Source organism: Pipistrellus kuhlii, unplaced genomic scaffold, assembly GCF_014108245.1.
Source record: "Pipistrellus kuhlii isolate mPipKuh1 unplaced genomic scaffold, mPipKuh1.p scaffold_m20_p_13, whole genome shotgun sequence".
Classification (NCBI taxonomy): domain Eukaryota; kingdom Metazoa; phylum Chordata; class Mammalia; order Chiroptera; family Vespertilionidae; genus Pipistrellus; species Pipistrellus kuhlii.
This window is the reverse complement of record NW_023425438.1, coordinates 1,996,869-2,011,700: the sequence shown is the minus strand read 5'-3', so window position 1 is coordinate 2,011,700 and position 14,832 is coordinate 1,996,869.

The following is a 14,832-nucleotide window of genomic DNA, read 5'->3' as shown; positions in this document are numbered from 1 at the left end:
AGTGTGGCTCTTCCACAAAGTATCATGACTAGGCAAGTCTGTGTTGAAGAAGTGGCGTTAGAAGAAATTTAAGTTTAAAAAATGTGGCTCTAAAAGAAATTTCAATCGTGTACTGTTGATATTTGGCTCTGTTGACTAAAGAGTTTGCCGACCACTTAAGGCACATGTGTCAAACATAAGGCCCGCGGGCCAAATCCGTCCCGCCAGGCCTTGCAATGTGGCCCGCACTGCGCTGTCATCACTGCACTCCGCTGCGTTTCCATCACAATGACAGTTTATGACTGTTCAGTAAACCATTCGGCCCGCGATTTAGGCTGGATTTTAGATTTTGGCCCCTTCTCTGATTGAGTTCGACACCCCTAACTTAAGGGATGATACAATGGCTCGATGGAAATGTGATGGGCTATGATTGTTAACATAATGTGTTATAATTGTAGAGTATCTCATATGAATCTTATAAGTTAACTGCTGCCATTTCACTCAATTTGTAGGTAGTATATTTAGAATATTTTGCTGTTGTTAACTAAAATAATCCAGAAGTATAGTAAATTGGTTTTGCTATTTAACATGTCTCCCCATAACATGAAATGTACCAAAAGTTTTACATAAGGAGTTTCACTGTTTGAAACTCAGGTTTATTTCTCTATGACAAGGGCTCAATGTGCCTTAGTTATAAGAGTAATGCTATTTACCATTACGAATTTTGGTTAGTCAAAAGAGCTTTTTCAGAAAGGACACATGCAGCAAAGCAGAGCTCTGGTATGCCTGCCGCTGAAGGGAAGCTGAAGTTAGGGGTAAGTCTGGGTTGGCAGAAGGCACCAGTGTTTGTCTCCGCTGCCGGACTGAGGGAAAAGCCACAAATCCAGTATGTTCCATATCAAAGGGGAAGAAATTTTCACAACCAGCATGCTGAACCAACATTGTCAAAGTTTAACGCTAACCATCTTCTGCTCCCCTCCCAGCAGCCCACACATCTCAGTCAATCTTTCTGCACTGAGTGATTTCACCTGGAATCCCAGAGGATGGGGTGGGGCTGGGGGAGGTGAAGCAGGGGAGAAGCTCAGATATTCAGCTTCCTCTTGCTCTGGCCACTGAAGAGCCACTCAAACACTGGTTTCCTGGAGTAAACCCTCTTCAGGAGGTGTGGTCGGAACTGAGAGCAGGCAGACTTGTCCAGCTAATCTTCCTTCCACATATCGCCCGTTCTCCCACTTCCCTCTCCACTCTGTGGCCAAGGGAGCTTTAAAAATAATTAACATGCATTTGAGCTCTTACCACATGCCAGACATTATTCTAAGATCCTTTCTTACATCCTCTCTAAATCCTTGTAACAGTCCATGATGACTCCTACTAGTCCATGAAGATTCCTACTAGTAGCCCCTAACAGTCCATGAAGACTCCTACTAGTCCATGAAGAATCCTACTAGTCCATGAACACTCCTTTTAGTCTATGAACACTCCTACTAGTCCATGAACACTCGTACTAGTAGCCCCTAACAATCCATGTAGACTTCTACTAGTCCATGAACACTCCTACCAGTAGCCCCATTTTACAGATGAAAACTCCAAGGCACAGGAGTCTCTGTGCCTAGGAAGTGATGGCACCAGGTTAAGCCTCCACCATCCATACACTTAAGCTGTTAGCACCCCTGCCTGTTCCACACACTCCTCTCGTTTACAGGGAGCTCCTCACGGAACATCAGAGACAGCAGCCCCTTTTATCCTCAGAATCCAGGGAAATCAAGCCCCAGAGCAGGTCAATGTTTACCCAGAGAGTCCATGGCTAGAAGGGAGTGTGGGGGTGTTAGTTCCAGGTATGCTTCTGCTAAAGCTCACTGCCCTTCCACTGGTCACATGGCTTCCTGTATAGGGATGATAGGGACCTTGGGCTCACGTGCTGCTGTGAGAAGGCTCCTCCCTCCCTTTGTGGAGGAGAGACCCTCAAAGTGAGGCACTACATTTTATGCCTCAGTGCTCCCATTGCAAGAAATGGCGATTCTGAAGTGATAGAAACATCGTTTTTGCACCAGAAGATGCCACGTCCCCTTTGCACTCTGACCTTAAATTCTGAGAGGCATGCCAACTCTAACAGTTGAGAGAGAAAGAGAGAGAGAAATGTGAAAAGACAAGTTAACCCTAGATATAAATGACTTACTACAGTACATGTGAGATACCAAATGATTGGCTAATGGCTTAGAACTGTAAAAGGAATAAAGATTTACCAAGTTCATTATCCAGGGATCTGATACATTTCTGATTTTAATACCTGCCATGTACTTGTTTTTAAGATATTAGGAAGTTTTAAAACCATATTTTATGGAATGTAAATGAAAATAATCTGAATTTGCATTGAACTGAGTTGCATCCAAAGGCTCAGGCTGTCAAACTGCTTATTATTACATATTTTTTGAATGATTGATTTTTCACAAGGAAAAATACTAAGTATAATAAATGCACTTACAGTTTTGAACCTAATTTTGCAATTATCATCTTACTTGCTTTTTCTCAGAGAAGGCGGCGGGCTGGAGCGCTAATTGCCCACATAGGTATTTACAAAGCGCCCACCGTGTGCCACCCGCTCTGGAGGTGCAGGGAGAGGCATTTCTCAATGCCTAGTGGCCTTAGCCAAGCAGCAGAGCATTCTGGGTAAACTAAACTCTTACCCAGCCATCAGCAACTTGATTCCAGATCTCCTGACTTTTGGTCTAAAGCTCTGTCACCACCATCTCCCTCTGAACAAGTGTCATCAATGAGCAGTGAATATACAGGCTGGCCACTCTGAGATGGGTTAGGAGAGTCTAAGTTTAAAATGCAAATCATCACCCGGCTGGTGTAGCTCAGTAGTTGAGCAATGACCTCTAGACCAGGAGGTCACAGTTTAATTCCCAGTCAGGGCACATGCCCGGGGTTGTGGGCTCCATCCCCAGTGTGGGGCGTGCAGGAGGCAGTGAATCAATGATTCTCTTTCATCGTTGATGTTTCTATCCCTCTCCCTTCCTCTCTGATATCAATAAAAGTATATTTTTTTAAGATTAAATCATGTTCCCAGGAACGAGCAAATTAGGTCCCCTCATTCTCTGAAGTCCACATCTTCATCTTCATCACCTACCTGAAACAAGCTCTACTGAGGCCACAAACAGCGCTGGTCTTCCTTCCACTGAAAACTAAAATTGAAAGAAATTCTCTTAAAAAAGATGAAATGTACACATGCTCAAACATCTGCAGAGCCAAGCTCCTGTGTGTCCCCCGTGGTTGGGCCGTGGACAAATATTCAGCATCCCAAGTGTCCATTGTTTCTATTCGAGAATGTGGGGTGAGTTTATTGGGTTAAGATCGGCTTTGTTTGCATTTGCACCCCCCTTGTTTCTCGGGGGCCCCACATGGGGTGCCAACATGGCCTGGAAGAGGGGCATGTCAAGTGCCCCCCATCATGCATTGTCGCTGCGCAGTGAACTGGAGTCTCTGAGGGGAAGGGAAAACAGTAATTCCTTATTTTCCTCCTGACCGGGGTTCCCCTTTTCTTTGGCGGCTGGAACGCAGTAATCCGCATTCACAGCGCCGGCCGGCCGGGTTCCTCTCTGAGCTCTGTCGCTCCCATCATTGTCTTCTTATCTGGGCCTGCTTCTTCCAATAGTGCTCCAAAGCCTTTCTCCCACAAAAAGGACCAGCTCTATAATAGCCAACATGGGCCCTTTCTTCTCTCTCTCTCTCTCTCACTCTTTTTTTTTTAAGCTTTCCGACAGAGCCGGGCTATTTAATCTTCTTGAGGCGTTCAAGATGTCACTTACCTCTGCCGGTGGAGACAATGGAGAAATCCCTCCGGCCTGAATGCCGGCCTTGCTGAATGCCTCTGGCCGCTTTGAAGAGGGTTCTTGGAAGTCTGTGTCTCAGCCGCTGTCCTGGTGGCCCAGGGCAGGTCTTTTTGTGCCATCGTCTGCATGCCTCCAGCCAGCCTCACCAGAGGTGGTGTAGCATAAAAGAAAGGGGGTGGCTTTCTCATCAGAAAGACCCTGGTTCAAATCCCAGCTCAGATGGGAGCACATCATTTCTTTAACCCTCTAGGCCTCAGTGTTCCAATCTGTGGAATAGAAGAGGCAAGAGTTCCCACGTGGGCATGTTGCAAGAATGGAATGATTTTAGGAAGTCTGCTTCTCACCCTGAAAGTGTGCCCAGATAATGAGTTGATTGGCTATATAAGTTCCTGGCAACTAGCGTGGAATTCTGACATTCTGTTCTCTTAGAAAGAAATAAGAAGAGTTGCATTAATTACTGAATTGGAGCAGAAGGCTCACAACCTTTGCCACCTTTGACCTCCCTATCCCCACATGCAATGAGTTGCCAGGCCCTGTTAACCCTGCTTTCTGCAGCTATTGCATACAAATCCAGCTCTTCCTGCTCACTGGCCCCACGTCACACCCCACAAAACCAAAAGGTGTCTTATTCACATGTGAACCATTCTCCTCACTGAGCAGTGACTGGGATTCAGCAAATGCTCAGGCTCCAATTGAATGAATGAATGACTCAATCAATACATCAATCAATGAGTGAATCAATGAGAGCATTTGATAGCATTTCATATCTATTGAGTACCTAACAGTGCCAGGGACCAAACTCATCAAGCCACATACTTTTCTGTGAAGTAGGACTTATGCCCATTTTCCAGCTGACAAAACTGAGGCGATCACAGACTAGCTGCCCGGATCAAGGTCATATAGCCTCCACCTACAAAGAAACATCTCATCCTGTCTCTTGAGAATGGTCATTTGCTGTGGTTATCGCGGTCAATTTTTCTGAGAACTCCGATAGAAGAGGGATATTGGACTGGGTACGTGATCTGACGTGCAGATCTGATGCGTCCCGGCGCTGATCGGGATGGCATGCAGGCCACGCACGTGTGTATGAAATATACATTGTGCACCTTCCCGGAGGCCCCGTGTGCGGTGAGGGCGAGCAGAGCCTTCCCCGAGCCGGGTACAACTTTTCATTTCCCATATCAATCATGAGAACAAGTTGAAGTTCAGATAATGGCAGCTTGGTTTCCCCTAATTGTTGGGGATTTAGACTGACTGTTTGCACTGCAGACTGCGGCCACTGGGTTCCCGGTGGGGGGCTGTGGCCCGCTCTTTCTCTAACGAGCCCGCGTTCATGCGTCCATTCAGATCCATCACCCTGAGATAAACTGTGAATATTGCCCTTTGTCGCTGCCGCATTCTTCCCCGCATTGTGGGGGCACTATTTACGGATTTAAAGGTTCATTTGCACAATTCTTTTGTCAGCAGCCCGGGCGCAGAATGGCCAAGTGAGGGCTGCCTCTTCTCTCTGGGTTACTGCCCCGAGCTCTCCCCGCTCTCCCCGAGCAGAAAGGACACGTCTGCCCCGGGCTTAGCGTGAAGAATGTCAATGCGAAAATTACATTTTTTAAATGACCTGTCTGCTTCCGTGGCCAGGGAGGTCACCAGTTCACGGCGGCGGGGGGGGGGGGGGGGGGGGGGCCGCCAGGATTACATGTTGCAACCCACCACTTCGGCGGTGTTCACACACATGCAGCTCTGAACACCGGTCCTGGGTACATGCTACGGACAGCTTCGGGCTCCAGGCACCAAAGTGGCTGGCATGCACCACCCAACTCAGGTTGAGTCCCATTCTACGGAGGAGGACACCGAGGCTCCCTGAGTTTAGGGGAATGTTGGGGGCCACATAGCAAGGAGAGAGCAGGATTGAATTTCTAACCCAGGGCTCTCAGGCACCTCTGGGTCCCCACTGCAACTCTCCCAAGTTTTGATGGGAAGACCTGGGCCAGGCCAATGAATGGGATGGTAAGGATTTTGTCTGAAGCAGCCCAGAGATGCCTAGGACCAGGTATCAGGGAACGCAAGGCTTCTACTGTGTCTGGGAATAGCACAGCCTCTGAGCCACCCCCGGGAGCCACTTCCTCTGGAATCTCACCCTGGGTTCCGCTGCGCTGGGCATCCCTCTGCCAGCATCCGAGCCCATCCATGGTGATTACCAGGTTTATCCACTTCCCACTAGATTGCAGCCTCCCCGGGGGCATGGCTGATCTTTCCTCTTACTATCTCCAGTGCCCAGCAAGGGCCCCAACAATGCGTGCACATGCTTACACCACACACACACACACACACACACACACACACACACTCAATATTCCTGGAAGAGTGACTGGGGGAATGACTTCAGTGCCAAATGGGGAATACGTCTCCCGGAAATCGTTCTGAGAGAAATAAGTATTCTGCCCAGGACCACAGAGCCCTGCCGCTCTGCTTGGAAAAGATCAGAACGAGCCAGAGGATGAAGATAACAACCCCGCGGGCTCTCTTTCTGGGGATGCAGAGGAAAGGCAAAAGAAAAAAATTAACATTCTCACATCGTCTCAGACTCAGAGCCCCACAAAGTGCTCATCTGTTTCACAGGGCAGATCGGAGTTTAGCTTTCTGGGGTTTTTTTGGTGTTTTTTTTGTTTTGTTTTGTTTTGTTTTCAGAAATTAACCCACGTTAGCAATTAGAATACAGCCGAATCCCTGCTCTCCTGATAGCCCGTGCTCTATGGCAGTGAATGGAAGACAGGAGGGGAAACAGGAAAAAGAAAAGCCATGACAGGAAGGAATACAAGGATGTGTGAGTGGCGGTGATTATGAGAAAGATTTTTTAAATGACAGGAACACAGAAACTGTATTTTTAGCATTTTTGTCCCATCCCCATGGGACACCAGCATGTCTGCCTTTTTGAATTGTCTCAGCAAATCTCAAAATAAATAATCCCAGATTTGCATAATCTGGGGATGAATTTAATTCTTTCTAAATACATGGGGTGTCTTTAGAATATCACTATTACTGTGACATCGAAGGCCAGTTTTACTTTGCTTAATTGGGTCCACTCTCTGGCACAAATCATAGTTTTGCTGCCTATGCTTCATACACCAATGGCATGACTAGCATTTGCAGAAAAAAGTTTAAAATTCATCATGTCCTTTGTGCCTGCAATCCACTTCCATGAATATGACCAACCTAAACTATAGATGGGAAGTTGTGCAAAAGGATGTCCATCATAGTGTTGCTTATAAGTAAACTAGAAGCCTGGTGCACAAAATTCATGCACTGGCCTGGGGTGGGAGGAGAAATTCCTCAGCCCAGACTGCAAGAGAGCAGTCCAGGACCCCTCAATCCTTGCTGCCCACCTGCTCACTGTTTCTTACCACGCGGCTCACCGCTCCTTAGCACTGCCACAGAGGCAGGAGAGGCTCCCGCCACTCCACTGTGCTCGCCAGCCATGAGCCTGGCTTCTGGCTGAGCGGTGCTTCCCCTGTGGGAGCGCACTGACCACCAGGGGGCAGCTACTGCATTGATCGCCTGCCCCACGGTGATCAGTGCACATCATATTAACCGATCATTCTGGTCATTCTGCCTTAATGGTCACTTAGGCTTTTTATTATATAAAAAATAGATCAAGTCCTCAAAAGTGGAGATTTGCATAGGCCCATTCATAAGAAAACAATTCACTAAGTATATGCATTAAGGTGTCAGTTAAAAACCCAAAATACAAAATTATATATGCTACATGAACCCAATCATGTAAAAATGTATATTCATAGGAAAAAGAACAGGAAGCAAGCAAGTCTGAAAAATTGTTGGCATTGGTAATCTTCAGATAAGGATATGCTGATTGAAGGGTTTACTATTTCTTCATACTTTTCTGTAATCTAAGATTTATTTGTTATTTGGATTGGTTTAGGCAACACATTTAAATGGGCACCTATAATGTACAAAACACTGTGCTTGTAGTTGAAAGAACTGCCTTGAAAAAGGCAGACACGGACCTGCCCTCTGGAGCTGGCATTCCGTGGCGGCGGGAGGCACACCAGAATAACTCAATTACTTATAGCCATGGCAATAGATTATATGAATGGGGAGCAGGGGGCTGTGTCAGTACACAGCAGAGAGGTCTGGTGTATATGTGGAGCAGTTGAGAAGGGTTCAGGGAAGGTTTCTCTGTGTAAGTGATGTTTGTGCTGAGCTCCATACAATGCGTGGGACTTGCCTGGATAAAAAGGAGAAGACCAGCACAATGGTATCTAACACTGTGGCTTCCTCAGCATTCCTTCTGTACCTCTCTCACCTCCCAATGGCTACAGAAGCCAGGTGGTGGGTTTTTGTCAGGGTGGGGAGTAGGGTAGGGGAAAAGGGAGTTCTCTTACCCCTGGGCTCAGGAGTAGATCCTGGATACTTTACCCAATCAGGTAAACTCATCCTCCTTGCACCAGCCATCTATTCATATCATTCCAATCCCATTTAATCAATACATGACATTCCCTTAGCCAATGAATTAATTCAGGAATCATCAATGTATTCCAATGAGTCCTAAGGGAGATTTGCCATGCTTCCTGAGAGGGGAGGGAGGGGCAAGACTCAACACTGTTTAAGGGAGCTATCACAAGTCGGCTATCATTCTCCTTCTGTGCAGGGGAGGGGATGACTCTAAATAAACCCTAAAAGACATCGGCACCTTTTTTGGCATCAGCATTGGGAGGAAGAGTGGAGAGAGATAGAAGGACCCTGGAGGAGTTTCAGGGGCCAGGTTATGCAAGATCTCATAGGACATGCACAGAATTTGGCTCTTACTCTGAACACAGTGAGTAATCCTTGAAAGATGTTTGGCAGAGAAGTGGCTTACAAAGATTTGTGCTCTTAGAAGACCACTCTGGCACATTGTGTGCGTGAACTTGGAAGTAGGATGGCAGGAGATTGGTGAAAGTAACTTAATTCAGGACCTCTGCAATGTCGTATTTCTAAATAAGGTTGTATTCTTAAGACGAGGGCTTCAACATATCCTTCTGAGGGAACACAGTTCAACCCATGACACTAGGTATGAATTTTCACAATGGGATTTGCAAGCTATTGACATTACTATAAACTGAGAAAGCACGTAAGCATGGGCCCCTTTATCTGATGTCACCTTCGGTGTATCACTTGCCATTTGACAACAGGAAGGTGGATTTTAGGTCAGACTAGGCAAAGAACACAGTGTCTTTTGAAGGGTTTATTAAAGTTTATCCTCACAGGGTCATCTGACCCATACTTGATCTCCCAAGTTCAATTCGAGCCCATTCTTTAAAAGATAACAAGGACTACCCATCCCTTCTTGATTGATGAGAGCTGAGTCCCACTGTCATAGTCATTCCATAAGCACATACTGTGTTCCCCCTCTTTCAGGCCCCGGGGATAGACAGGTGCTGGGAAGAGGGCTTCAAAGTGACACACAGCTCCTTGTCTAGTCAGAAAAACAGAACAGACACAGCAAGAGCCAAATGTTTGCTGAGAAGATAAGTATTAGAAAAACTGTGATATGAGAGGAGGATTTGCTTTCCTTCCTCCCAATTCATAATTATGATGATTACACAAATCCCTGAAAATTACGAAGAGAGAGAGAGAGAGAGAGAGAGAGAGAGAGAGAGAGAGAGAGAGAGAGATACACAACAACTGAGCCAGCCTGGAGAGCCGTTGCATGCCATCTTTTAAATTTTTATTCTGAGGGCTGCTTTGCTTGAATGATGAGCCCTTGGTGGTCCTCCCACAGGTAACGCAGTCCCACTTCCTCTTCGTACATATTCCCTCAGCTAACAAGTTCTAGCTGGTACCTGCTGCTCGTGGGGAGACGCCCAGACATCCAGATGCTGTGCACATCACACACAGTGCCGTGCAGTGGAGTGGAGCAGCTGCAAGCTTTGGAGTGTCACTTATCTCAAGGTTTCATCCTGTGGGTCTGTCCATCATTCCCAATCCTTACACACATCAGTAAGCTTCTCTGAGACATGGTTTACTTCTCTGTGCCCAGGAGCCAGTATCACCTACCATTGTAGGAGGGCAAAAGGTAAGGTGAATGAGACCTCACATGTGGTAGATGCCTTGTCTTTGCCCCTACATCTGTCCATGAGTCATCGAGTCACAAACATTAATGGAACACATGCTGTACGGTAGCCTCTATGTGAGGCACCGGTGAAACCAAAGTGAATAAAATAAATCATTTTCTTGCTTTCTGGGAGCTTAGATTCCAATGGGAGAAGGTATTTTCCAAGTGAGGGGAAGTGTGTAGAGAAAGAAAGGACAGGGTCATCTGATAGTAAGAGCGCCTGGGATGAGACCAGACAACGGGCTACTCCAGATGGCATGTACACTCACTCGGAGGAACAACACTCTTTAGTCAGTTCGTAGGGTTTATCCAAGTGTAGTGAGAACTTGCTAGGCCCCAATACCTATGATCATAGTAAGAAAACAGCTCACATGGACACAGCACTCCCAGAGACACCCCTACCTGCTTGATTTCAGATCAATCAAGATCCACACAGCAGTGGGATTCTGGGTATTTTTTTGTCTTGATAAAATATACCATCACCCCTTCATAACATGGCCTGTGGAGCCTGCTGTTGAGATGCGGTCTCCTCCTTTTTATTTTCTACATCTCCATAACCTGTCATCTATGTGTTTGCTTTTCAATACCAACTAGCAGCAAGCTGTACAGATTTTTTAACTTTTTACTGGTGGTGGGCATCGGGGTTCCTCGTTGGATCAAACAGGGCCATCAGAAGTTTAAAGGGTCCATACCTGTCTTGAGAAACTACAATAGAATGGGTTCCTTGATGCTGGTAGAGAGGTGTCTGGCCAGCATTTTACATTCTTCCTCTAAGGAAGGGGTGTGCTTCTGCTGAAGGAGTTGACACACCACTTAATAAGTTTTGGACTAGGAACCAGAAAATCCTTGAGTCCCGGGTCTGCGTTTAACTGTGTGTCCTTAGGCAAGTCACCTCGCCTCTCTGATCCTCCCTTTGCCCATTCAAAAATAAGAGCTCCTGTCCGCACACCACACAGCCTTGTTGGGAAGATCCAGGGAGTGTCCGGGTTTGCAAGCACGTTGAGAATAGTGACGTGCGAGGTTGAAGAGAGGGGCTGTTCACTCCCCAGCCGCTGGAGTCAGTCTGACAGCCCTCTGTCTAGGCCATGACTTCATACCTAGTCTGTGCAGGCTTCACACTCAGGAGCAGCGCCAGTGACTTCCTGCCACATCCTCTCTGCCAGGGTTGTCCACTGGACCCAAGGAGCTCACTGGACCCTCCCGTGTCTAAGAGGCAATCACAGGAGCTCCAAGCTCCCCTGGCCACAGACCACTATCAAGGCTTTGTGATTAAGAAGTTTGGAGACCAGGCGAGTGTGAAAAGTTAGCACCTTAATTGTTGAAAACTCTCAAGGATTCCAAACTTGTAAATCATGAAAGGCCACTGTTTAGCAGGCTGGAATGCCTTTGAAAAGGCCAGCGATCAGAGATTGGCCTCGTTAATAACCACAGTAAAACTAGCTCTTGAAGCTCAAAGACGCAGCTAATTAGGGCAGAAAAATTCAACCTCAAATTAAGGGAGTGTGTGAGTGTGTGTGTGTGTGTGTGTGTGTGTGTGTGTGTTTCTAGCGTGTAAAAGCTTTTCTCCCAGAGAAGTATGTCTAAGTATATTTTGGATATCTTCCAAGATCCACTGTAAGATAAAGCCAGGACTGCAAAAATGTCAGGGTGGGGTTAGTGAACTCCCCAGAGCATCTGTGTGCCCATCTGGCCAGCAAAAAGGATTAACCAACTTCCTCACCTCGAAGACGGCCTAATCCTAAACTTGCAAAAGACGAAGACTCTCTGAGGATGTGTATAACACCTTCCTAGGTTTTCTAAAGTCAAAATGCCCTGCACTGTTGGTATGAGGGAATTTATTGAGGATGTTACATGTTCGAGATAATGGGATTTAGATATGAACAACGGCTGGCCCCTGCCCCTGGGAGGCTTAGATCTGCTACAAACCAGAGCCTGGCACCAAGAAGAGGCTCATCCTAGTTCTAGGTCTTCTGTTTTCTGAGATTTCCCCCCATGAACTAAAGGTCAGTTACAACTGACTTGAAATCTGCCAGTTATGAAGCTAATACAAAAGCTGAGAACCCAGCGTCTTCTGTCAGTGGCCCACCAGCCTGAAAGCATTGCCTTGTCAATCTCACTAGAAGATTCTATCCATCAGCGAGATGTGCCAGCAGAAAGGACATGGGAAATGAAGACATTCAGCCCAGAGGAGCAGCCCAGGGCCCACTTTCTCACTACTGACACTGCCCACGGGGTGCACAAGGTCAATGACAAACCACTAAAGAAATTTAGAGCCATCGCGAGTGCAACCCAGCAGGGGTCAGGCCCAGCAAGGAGCATTTGGGACCACAGGTCACTTTAGAGCAAGTAGCATGTAACCAGTGTCCTATGAGGTGGTACTTAGGAAGTGGCACTTTTATTTGTTGGCTTCATGGGTGCAAGGATGGTTGGCCTGTATTTTAAAGGATGGCTAGGAGTGCTGACATATGGAGTTGGGGCAGAGAGAGACAGGGCAGAGGATGACTGGGGTTCTGATGTATGGAGACGGGGCAGAGGGAGACCCTTATAACTCAACTGTGGTCTGTGAAGCCACAGCCTGGGCACTTCTAGAGGAGGGACAGGGAAGTAGAATCTCGGGCTCCAGTCAGAGCTAAAGAATTAGGATTTGCAATTTGGAGGAGCCCTGGGTAATCTGTGCTTGGAAGCCTGAGAAGCGCTAAGCTACCTGAACCACGTGGATACGGATTTTGTAGAGGGGAAGAGAGATCACTCTACGGGATCAGGAAGCCCTCCCTCCAGGTGATTCTGGGAAGTCCTAGGAAAGGTGGTTTTCTCTCTCTAAAACTTGATATCTTCATCTGTCACATTGGCCCGTAAGGCCCATTCTGCCAGCTTCCCAGCCGGTTTGGAGAGGCAGTGAGACAACACTGTGAAAGCACTTAAGTGCTTAAGCTCTGACTACCCATTTTTGCCCACAAAGCACCAAACCTTTTCTCTCTCGAAGTGCCCTTGCTGGAAATGAGACCATTAGATGTGATCACAGCTCCCCAACATGGATTCTCATGGGCTACATCCAGTGGAGATGCCAGCGAAGCTTCCTCCCGCACAGGGACAAACTCCACAGCGGTGGTGCGCACACGTGCAGAGCAGAGCCTAGGGAAGAGCATACTGAGGGCTGGGGACCAGTCTGTCTTATGATATCTGGGTACCTAGAGGACACAGAGAGCGGCAGAATACCAGGCTTATCCTCAAGGAGCCTAGAATCTAGCAACAACTAGAATAGGTTCCATAGTTGTCCTTCAACAGAAGTTCTAAAGTACAAACCCAGCTCTCAGGTCCTCTTATGGTAGACTAGAGGCCCAGTGCATGAAAACCCATGCACTGGGGGGGGGGGGGGGGGGCATTCCTCAGCCTGACCTACCCCCTCTCACAGTCCAGGAACCCTCAGGGGACAAGAGGTGATCCTGTGATCAGGAGAAGCCAATTCCCCCATCACACCTCTGCTGCTGCCACTGCCAGCAGCACAAGCCTTGGCTGGCCCTGGTTACCTGAGCCTCCAGTGGCCCTGGGCAGCTGGGCAGCCACCATCCAAGGCTTGCCTTCACCTCAGGCAAGCCCTGGGAAGCTGGGGGGCTCCAGAGGCAGGTGCACTAAGAAGCTGGACCTGCCTGGGGGCAGGCCCAGCTGAGCTGCATGCCTGCCACCCCAGTGGGGCTGAGGGGATTGGGTGCCACCATCTTTGAGGGTGTGGCAGCAATTAGCATATCCCCTCCTTACTGGCTGTTGGCACCACCATCTTTGTGAGAGCATAATGGTCAATTAGCACATTCCCTTTTCATTATATAGGATTGGGCCACCCTGCAGAGATTGACCTAGGCTTGGGAAAGAGGCAAAGGACTTGGGTTCAAAGCCTAGTCCTGCCTCTCACTAATTGCAATTCTGGGAAAACCTCACCACTTCCCTGAGACTTTGCTTCCTCACATGGTTAATGGGGGCTCTCATAATGTAAGCCCCAAAGGTTGTTATGAAGAAACATAGTGTTGGAAGTAAACACACCATACATATATGTTCTCCCGCTAAACACACCCCTTGTTTTATCTTCTTCATAGCACTCAGAACTACTTAATTTCTTTGTTTATTATCTATCTCTCTCACTAAAATGTAAAATCCTCGAAATGGGGAATTTTGCAGATCCTGTTCATTGTGGTATTTTCAGTACCTAGAACAGTGCTTGGCACAATAAGAGCCTATGGAATGAATGAATAAATATTAGCATTCCTTATGCCCAGAGTGGATCATTCTGGAGCAAATTACATTTTCAGTTTGCCGTTGGAGTTCCATCCTTCAATGCTGACCCCTGATATTCACAGCAAATGCTTTGAACCAGGGTTGGTCTGTATGACCAGAAGAATAGGGCAGATGCAAGAGTGTGTCCCAGATTAGGTGATAAGAGGCTGAAGTTTCCATTTTTGTTGCTTCCTTGCTCTGTTACTCGCTCACTCTTGGGTCACTTGCTCTAGGCGAAGCCATGTCACCAGCAGCCCTAAGAGGGGACCCACATGGAAGAACTGGATTCTCCTGCTAACACCCATGAAAGGGAGCTTAGAAGTGGATTCCTGGACCCATCAAAGCCTCCAGAGACTGAGGCCTCAGCTGAACTGCAATTCCACAAGCAGCCCTGTGCCAGAACCACCAGCTATGCCACAGCCAATCCCCGGCTCTCAGAAACTATGGGAGATAATAAATGGTGGTTGTTCTGAACTGCTATGTTGTTTCAGGGTAATTTGTTTCACAGCAATAAATAATTAGCATGTTCCTACTGAGTGACCTACAGACCCCACCTGTGATCTCTGGGATCCTGGGCTGTAAGAAAAGGATTCCCAGAAGAAGGTAAATAGAAGCAGGTTGAGATGCTGAATGTATATATCATGT